Genomic DNA, 7,664 nt, shown 5'->3' with positions numbered 1-7,664 from the left:
GATGTTCCCTTGTTGGCCATGTTTTAGGACTTCAGCAAGATGCTTGAAAAATTTTGCAAAGGTGAGGGGGGGTCCTGAGACTTTGCCCATTCTCATCGATTCAAATTTACAAGTTTACCCCACTTCCTGCTTCCACCATACAATTCCCAGTGGGTATTCTTCCCACGGTAAGACCACCTCAGCCAGAGCCAATTCACTTACAATGATGGTTCCTACTTTCACTCTCTGTAAGTGACCTATATTCATGGTGAGACTGTTTCCCCTCCCCGCCAGGGGCATATCCCCATTCCTTTACTTTCTAGAAGGATCTGGTGGAAATTTAAGATGTATACCTTTATTTTTCAACAACTTGCCCTTTCCAGGAAAGAGAGAAGGATATAATGCACAGACAGAGGGGAGACGATGAAAAATCAAGGAACTTTAAAGCACACAGTTTTATTCTGGAGTATAAATTGAAACAAGGTTCCATATAGAAATAGAGAAGAAAGGAAATATGAAAATTAAGTTGCACCTTTACTTTTCTCAGGTGCTCACACAGGGTCAGGGAGTACAATCCCCAACCTGGCTTGCATTGCTCTCCAGGCACCTATTATCCTCTCAAATTTTAAGGATACACATTTATACAGACCATGCCAAGGAAGTCATTTCGTTTACAATGTCCCTCCCCCAGCCGTTTCCAAACCAAAATATTGAAGGAAAGTTTTTGACAAGGGTTTTAACATGCCACTTATTTAGTGAGAAGAACCACACTCTTTTCCAACTCTTTACCTGGCAGTAGTCAGCCTTTTGAAGAACAAGCACCCTGCATTTGTTTAGTTCTGAGAGATTCCTAACAAAACAATACAGGAGAAGAGACATAGAGTTTTCTCTTCATGGTCCAGTTATTGCTAGTCATATATCATGCCAGAAGAGAAAACAGCACCCATTACATTCATCTTACTACTTTTTTGTTAGTTAAAAAAAAAATCCTGTTTTGTCGTGTGTTTTCCCCATCCTCTTAGTTTTGTGACTAGTTAATTTTGGTAGCTATTTTTGCAGCTGTTATTCAGTACACAGTGGGTGCCCAGCGCATTGTTTTAGACTCAGTTCCAACCACGTGAACTTTCTTTGACTGTGGTCAGACACTGGAAGTATGGATCTGTTTGTACTCTGATGCAAGTGGTTGGGGGAATGCAACAGACAAAAAAAAAATGGATAGCTAATATTTAATCAAGATCAGAAACACTTTGACAGAAAAGGGAAAAAGCAGAGTTATGAAAAGAAAAAAGTCATAAAAGTTGGGATGGGGTTGAGAAAACAAAGTTAGAAGGCACTGTTTTGTTACACAGAGGATAGAACCTGGCAAAATGTGTCCAAGATCTGGTTTCTTTGAAACCCCCCCCAAAAAAAAAACAAAAACAAAACAAAACAAAACAAAAAAACTTGGATCTTTTTTCCAACGATACAAGAACCCAAATTTCTCCAACTAAGCAAGAACCCAAAAACTTCAGCTACCTTTTGTTTTGTTTTGTTGTTTTTTACCAAGCAGAACACAGGAAGCAGGAAACATTTGTGCCCATAAGCTATGAATTTCCGATCTATCTATGCTCTCTGCCTCGATAGTGGAATTAGATAAGATTGCTCACTTTTTTGCTTCCATCGATTTTTGAAAAGGAAGGAGAAGAGGAACTACAGCTTCCTTTTAACGGTTTGCACACTGTCAAAAATTTTTCTGATCTGAGGCTTGGGTGAGCGGCACCCTTCATGAAAATGAGCTTGGGGGGAGCAATGCTAGCTTTGACATCTACCAACTTTGGCTTTCTTGCCAGGGATTCTGAGACTAGGATTGGGATAAACATATTTCACTTTTTGTGTGACAAGCTTCCTCAGAAGTCCCTTGTCTCTTCTCCAGCACTCTCCAGCTGAGCTGGCATCCTCAAGGCAACCGGAATCCTACTAGGTCAACATCCCCATGGAGTGCTGATGTTCTGGTGGCGGGTCTCCCACTCCACAGCGCACTTTAGGGCAGATCGAGTTCTTCAGGTCTGGACAGCAGCACTGTGTTTTCATTGGAGATGGGTGATTAAAAGCACCCATTAAAAGCACAGACTGCTGGAAGCGGGAGTAGGAAGAAGGATGCGCTCCCCTCTCTGAGAAGTCAGTTCCTTGAAAGACCCTGTGCAGCTAAGACTGAGGTCACTGTACTAAGCAAGCCCAGAAAAAAGAAAAAAAATAAAAATAAAAAACTGGCAGAAAATCTCTCTCTCTCTCCCTTGGTGTCATTTTTTTCCCTCCCGTGCTAACTTCGTGAGAAGAGGGGAACGGAGAAAAAAAAAATTCGAGTAAAGTCTAGTAGAAGTTTGCAAAAGGTTGATGGTAGGAAGACAGCTTCTGGCAGAGGATCAGGAAGAAACCAGCTCGGGAGAGCGAAGTGTCCATTTCCCGCCTGTGAATGAAAAACACAGAAAGTTGCAAACTTGGGGAGCCGGTAGGGCCAGCTTTTTCTAGAGCAATCAGCTGCGGCAGCTTCTATTGAGAGGGTGCCAGGACAGGGCTCTGCGCATCGGTGGCAGGGCCGTCGATGGCCGGGAGATTCGTCTGGTTCCTCAGCAGCTGCAGCAGGCAGTGTAGCTGCGTGGCTCCCACCCCGCCCAGCCCGCAGCCGCGACCTCGAGTCCTGCTCACACCTATCATTTGGGGCCATCTTCGCTCAGTCTTCCAAACATTCCGAGGGTTTTTGATTCCACTCGCCAGCTCCTTCTTATTGAGTTCTCCGCGGTCTCCCTGCAACTTGTCATAGCCTGTAATAAAATGCCCTTTCTGTCGGGAGTTAAAGTCCAGAGGGCAGCGGTTCTATTTGCAGCTGACAGCCAAGAAAAGGAGCCGCCGCGGCCTCGCTTTTGTCTGTCTGGGACTTTAACTCCTGCAGGGCCGGCTACAGAGAACTAGCGGCTCCACAGTCCCAGCATCCTAGGATGCCTCAGGTAGTGGGAAATTGCAACCCTAGACACCCCAGGGTGGAGATCTCGTGCTTGGCCTGTGCCCTTCCCTGCCTGAGGAGTTCGATTGTAAGCAAGTTCTGGACCTGTGAGGCTGCATACTACATACACTCTGTTGAGAAGCAGTTCTCAACTAAAGGACCTTGTTTTACTCTTTGGGCGGAGTGGGCTTGAGGAAGAAAAACACAGTGTGGGGAAGGAGCAGAAGGAAAGATTGTTAAGATAACCCCTAGGTGAATATCCCAGGAGCTTTCACCTGGATTAGTTAGCAAACCACTTCATCTATTTCCTCAGTTAGCCAAACGGTCCTAAAATTATTTCCATATCCTGGGAACAAAATAGGAAGACTTTGCATGGTTTTCTGGTCCACCAGGTGCCTGAGAAGATAATGTGAACCAGTAATCTAAATCTCACCTGCTTGGGAAGTGCCCAGCCAGTGAGTTTGCATCCCCAGTCGGCAGTGTATATAGCACAAGATACTTTGTGTGGTCCTGGGGCTGTCTTCTGGTTCCACAGATGCCTGACCACAACTAATCTGATGGATTCAGGAAACCAACCCACTTCTTACCTGGCCAGCCCCTTCAGAAGTCACTCTAGAATACTCTAAGTAAGGGTGCTGGTGGGTGTCAGAGTCTCCCAGACATTGTGCTCCTGTCTTCAACACTTGGTGAGTTTAGTGAGTCCTTGGTTATGATAGCACCTGGTGGGGGAGGAGAATTGGGAGCTCAGGTCAGTGAGGACAGATCAGTGAGGGAAAGGGTAGCTAAACAAGAGTTTCTGAAATTACCTTATTATTTTACCTTTGGGACAAAGAAGATGCTGGCCATATCTGTAGAGCATATCACCGGTGTTGCCATGCCTTGGGTCTCTTCCCCACTTCTAGATCCTCGCTTCGATCCTAGAACTCCTTGTTCTGAGTTCCCAAAGGGAGGAGAATGTGAGACTGTTCTCATCCAGGAAAACAGCCCACCCTCCTTCTTTCTGGCCAGTCCTTATTGCTTCTTATGTACAGTGAACGTAAGTGCATCTCTTACACACAGCGGTACATCTTACAAACAGTGTGCAGAAATGCACATCAGTACATCTCTCTTGGACATCCACAAGGATATAAACCTGTCCCCAACATGCACATCTGATTCCCCTGTCCCTGTCTAACTTCATATACATCACTCACTCCACCTTCTTCTGACTCTAGGAAGTTACTAAGAACTTGAAATCAATAGTGTCAAAAATCCAGGAAACCTGAGAAATTGACCAGCTGAACTCTGCAGATGGTTTCCCTCTGGAAGATGGAAGTTATACAGCATTGTACAATGTGGGAGGCATATGATATTGTATAATGTAATAGTTATACAATATTGCATAATGTGGGAGGCATACAATATTGTATAATGTGGGAATTGTACAATATTCCTCCACAGAGAGTCCATTGTGCTCAGCTTAAGGAAAAAAAAGACTTTGAGCATTCTATATCAGAAGTCACCAAGTCACCAGTTAGATGCAATGGGGAGATACAGTAGGAGAAAGTGTGCTATCTAGGAGAATTTAAGGGGAGGGGGCAACATGGGGAAACACTTTACAGCACTCTGCTGCCTTGTCAGCCACAATTCCCAGTGCTGTATTTCTTTCTAAGGTTTGATCTGTGGGTCTCTAGCAAGGTTCTTGATGCAGACCAAAAATAGTGGTTTGATGTTCTTCTGCCAGCAATACCAGCCTTGTGAAGGTGACCGCCTCTGTCCCTTTCCGTCCTTTGGAAAAGCCAGAATTCTCTCCCCAGCCCCAGGAGGCCAACTTTTACGGAAACCACTGTTCATTTAAAGCACTGGTTGAGATACTCAGGTCATATCTGAAAATATGGACAATGATACCCTTATTCTCCCAGTTACCTGGGGGATTCTATTCAAAATGAAGCTATCTGGGGACACAGGAAAGCCAGTAAATTTCCTGATGCACAAAAGAAAATGATGCTCTCTGCCTTCTGCCTATTTCCACTCAAAAGTGAATAATGCCCCAGTTACCACCAGGCCTGACTTGATTTATCTTGGTTAATAGGATTAAAGTGTCAGCCTCTCTCAAGAACTTCCAAGTGCATACCCGGAGTGTCACTGACTGGCTAGTGTCTTCTCTCCTCTCTGATGGGCATAATGACGCACCTACAAGCAGAGGGCCTTTGTCCGCTGGGAGCAAGCAGATTATCTGTCTCCAGTGAAATAAGGCGTGTTGTAGCCTCCTTTGCCAAGACTCAAAGCCAGAAGGCAGTCACTATAAAATAATTGTGTCACTACCTCACCAGCACACTGTCCCTGCTTCATTTGTCTTTTGACTGTAATTGAATGGTTGAAGAGCAGAAATGTAGACAAATTCCAGCTGTATTGAGATCTGTTTCTTCCTCCACTACCTCGGCCCATCATTAGATACTTTCCCTCTCTGCGCAGGAGGTCAGAGTGTATAAATATAAATTGCATTTTGCATTACTTCTAGATGAGTGAAGCTGTCAAAGCAATAATATGAGCTTTCAGTCCCACATTCTACCACTTCTTTCCCATTTTTTGGCCGGGAGGTCATGTGCAAATTGAACGTGACAACCCAGAAGACATGTCCAACAGACTCGTATTGTTACCCGCCTCAGCTGCCTGGCTCATAACAACATTAAACCCACATTAGTCCCCAGCCTCTGCCAGGCAGGAGCTCCCAAAGGCAAGGCCCAGGCTGCTCTGAAAGTTCACTTCAGTGGTGACATGTCACCTGCAAGTCATTGGCAACCGTGGCTAAAATATTTGCCTCGTAAGATTTATGAGGATGTCCCAATACAAAGGCAAGGACAGTGTTCATAAGACAAAGAACAAAGCAGGAGGGGAAGTGTCAAAGAGGCCTCTAGCACTCAAATGTTCTAATACACGCGTGTGCACATTCACATACACGGGGTAGAGCTATCCTTGATCCTATGTGAAAGTACACATATTTCCCAGAATCCAACTGTAATGTGGTTGGACATAATTTGTGTTGTTATCTCCACAAGGAGAACGTGGTTTTGAAAGCTACCTGAAAATTTCCATTGACTTTATCCTCTCATTAGCAAGTCCTGATAACGAAACTCAATTCCATAACAAAGATGAAGTTTCAGCCTACAACACAGCCCTAAAATGGTGACTCTCCAAACTGCGCTGTACTGAAAGGGATATGAAAGTTTCAATTTCAAGGACGTTGAGAGACTTGGAGGATCTGATCAGCAATTATCTGTCTGCATGACCCATTCATGTCTTGCCCATATTGCAGTTAAGGGAGAGCTGTTGTTCGCAGACAGGGTGTTTGATGGTTTCTAGGAAATGAGTGGCTGTTTTCATTCCTGTTCCAAATGGACAGGTGTCGACATCGGAATTGGCAACCTGGTTGGCAGACTCAGAGAGCGGCCAACGGACAAATTGTTTATGCAGAATAAACTTCCATCTCTCCCATGATGACAGTTCATATGTGAGTACGGGCGGTAGGAAGGGAGGAGATGTGGAGTGCTGGGGCAGAAAGATTGATACCAGGCCATGAAGCATGCAGGGGCTACAGCCCTTTGGTTCCAAGTGGCGCCATATGCAATGGCACTTCTCCTGGAGCTCATTGTGGTCTAAATGCACAGATGAAAGTCTTTTCACCTTCCATAGGATGCTCATATCAGTCTCAACAAATGAAATTAATCAAACCGAACGTCTGGGCCGACTTTGTTAAATGAGCCCCATTTCCACACATCCTTTCTTTCTCAAAGAAAGTGTCCTTGTTTTTACTCCCTTGAGTGAACTGGATGTGCTTACATATTGAGTGTGAGAACATGGCAACTGAGGGCCACACCTGGGAATACTGAATTCAAATAAGGAGATTCCTTTTGTTACCAGTGGGTAGATGTCATCATACGTTATCATATACTACCTAAGGGTAACTTCCGGATTTCTGGGAGTTTGCATGCCCCTATCATTTGTACTCATAACTCTTACAATCCAATTATTTGTGCTGAATTTTGCTTCTGGGGTTAACACGCTATATAGGATGGTGATTATGCATAAGGAAAGCAATACTATAGTACCTCAGGATGCGATGTCTTGTTGTCATTCATTTTTGTTTTGCTCTCTTGTTTATGATAGGGTCTCATGTAGCACTGGCTAATTTCAAACTCATTGTGCAGCTGAATATGGCCTTGGACTCCTGGTCTTCCTCCTTCTGCCAGCTGAGTACTAAGATTAAAGATATGTACCACCACACGCAGTTAATCCGATATCCTTTTTAAATTGTTTATTTGTTTGACTGCCTCAGTGTAATGTGTATGCACTGCCTGTGTGCAGGAGCCCATAGAGACCAGAAGAGGCCATCAGATCCCCTGGAACTAGAGCACAGACGGTTATGAGCTGCCATATGGATACTGAAAACCAAACTCAGGTCCTGTGCAAGAGCTAACCCCTAAGCAATCTCTCCAGCCCCCTGATATACTCTTACTATCAGACTTCTCCTGTCACATAAAGTAAGGCTGTTTTAACTTGAAAAGTATTGTTAACAATATTGCAAACCCCTTTGATTGACTAAAGAGCTGAAAGTTGCCATGTGTTGACACTGAAAATATGTGCACATAATTTTGGACATTATTTTCTAAATGCTTATAGTATTTTTATTACATTTATTTGTTTATGTGTGTGTGAGTGTGTGCAC

The 7,664-nt window shown here is 44.2% G+C and overlaps 1 long non-coding RNA gene across 1 annotated transcript; it reads right to left on the bottom strand.

Annotated features, from left to right (window-relative positions):
- Nucleotides 1-415: 415 nt before the first annotated feature.
- On the bottom strand, nt 416-5,626 carry LOC113834913. Its single transcript, XR_003483903.2, has 3 exons — nt 3,779-5,626; nt 3,547-3,678; nt 416-2,425 (listed from the first exon to the last, which is right to left on the bottom strand). It is a non-coding gene; the product is annotated as an uncharacterized LOC113834913 (long non-coding RNA).
- Between the last annotated feature and the right edge of the window lie 2,038 nt (nt 5,627-7,664).

This window comes from Cricetulus griseus, chromosome 3, assembly GCF_003668045.3.
Source record: "Cricetulus griseus strain 17A/GY chromosome 3, alternate assembly CriGri-PICRH-1.0, whole genome shotgun sequence".
In the NCBI taxonomy this organism is placed as follows: Eukaryota; Metazoa; Chordata; class Mammalia; order Rodentia; family Cricetidae; genus Cricetulus; species Cricetulus griseus.
Note: the sequence above shows the minus strand (reverse complement) of the source record. Positions and strands in the feature narration are given on the sequence as shown.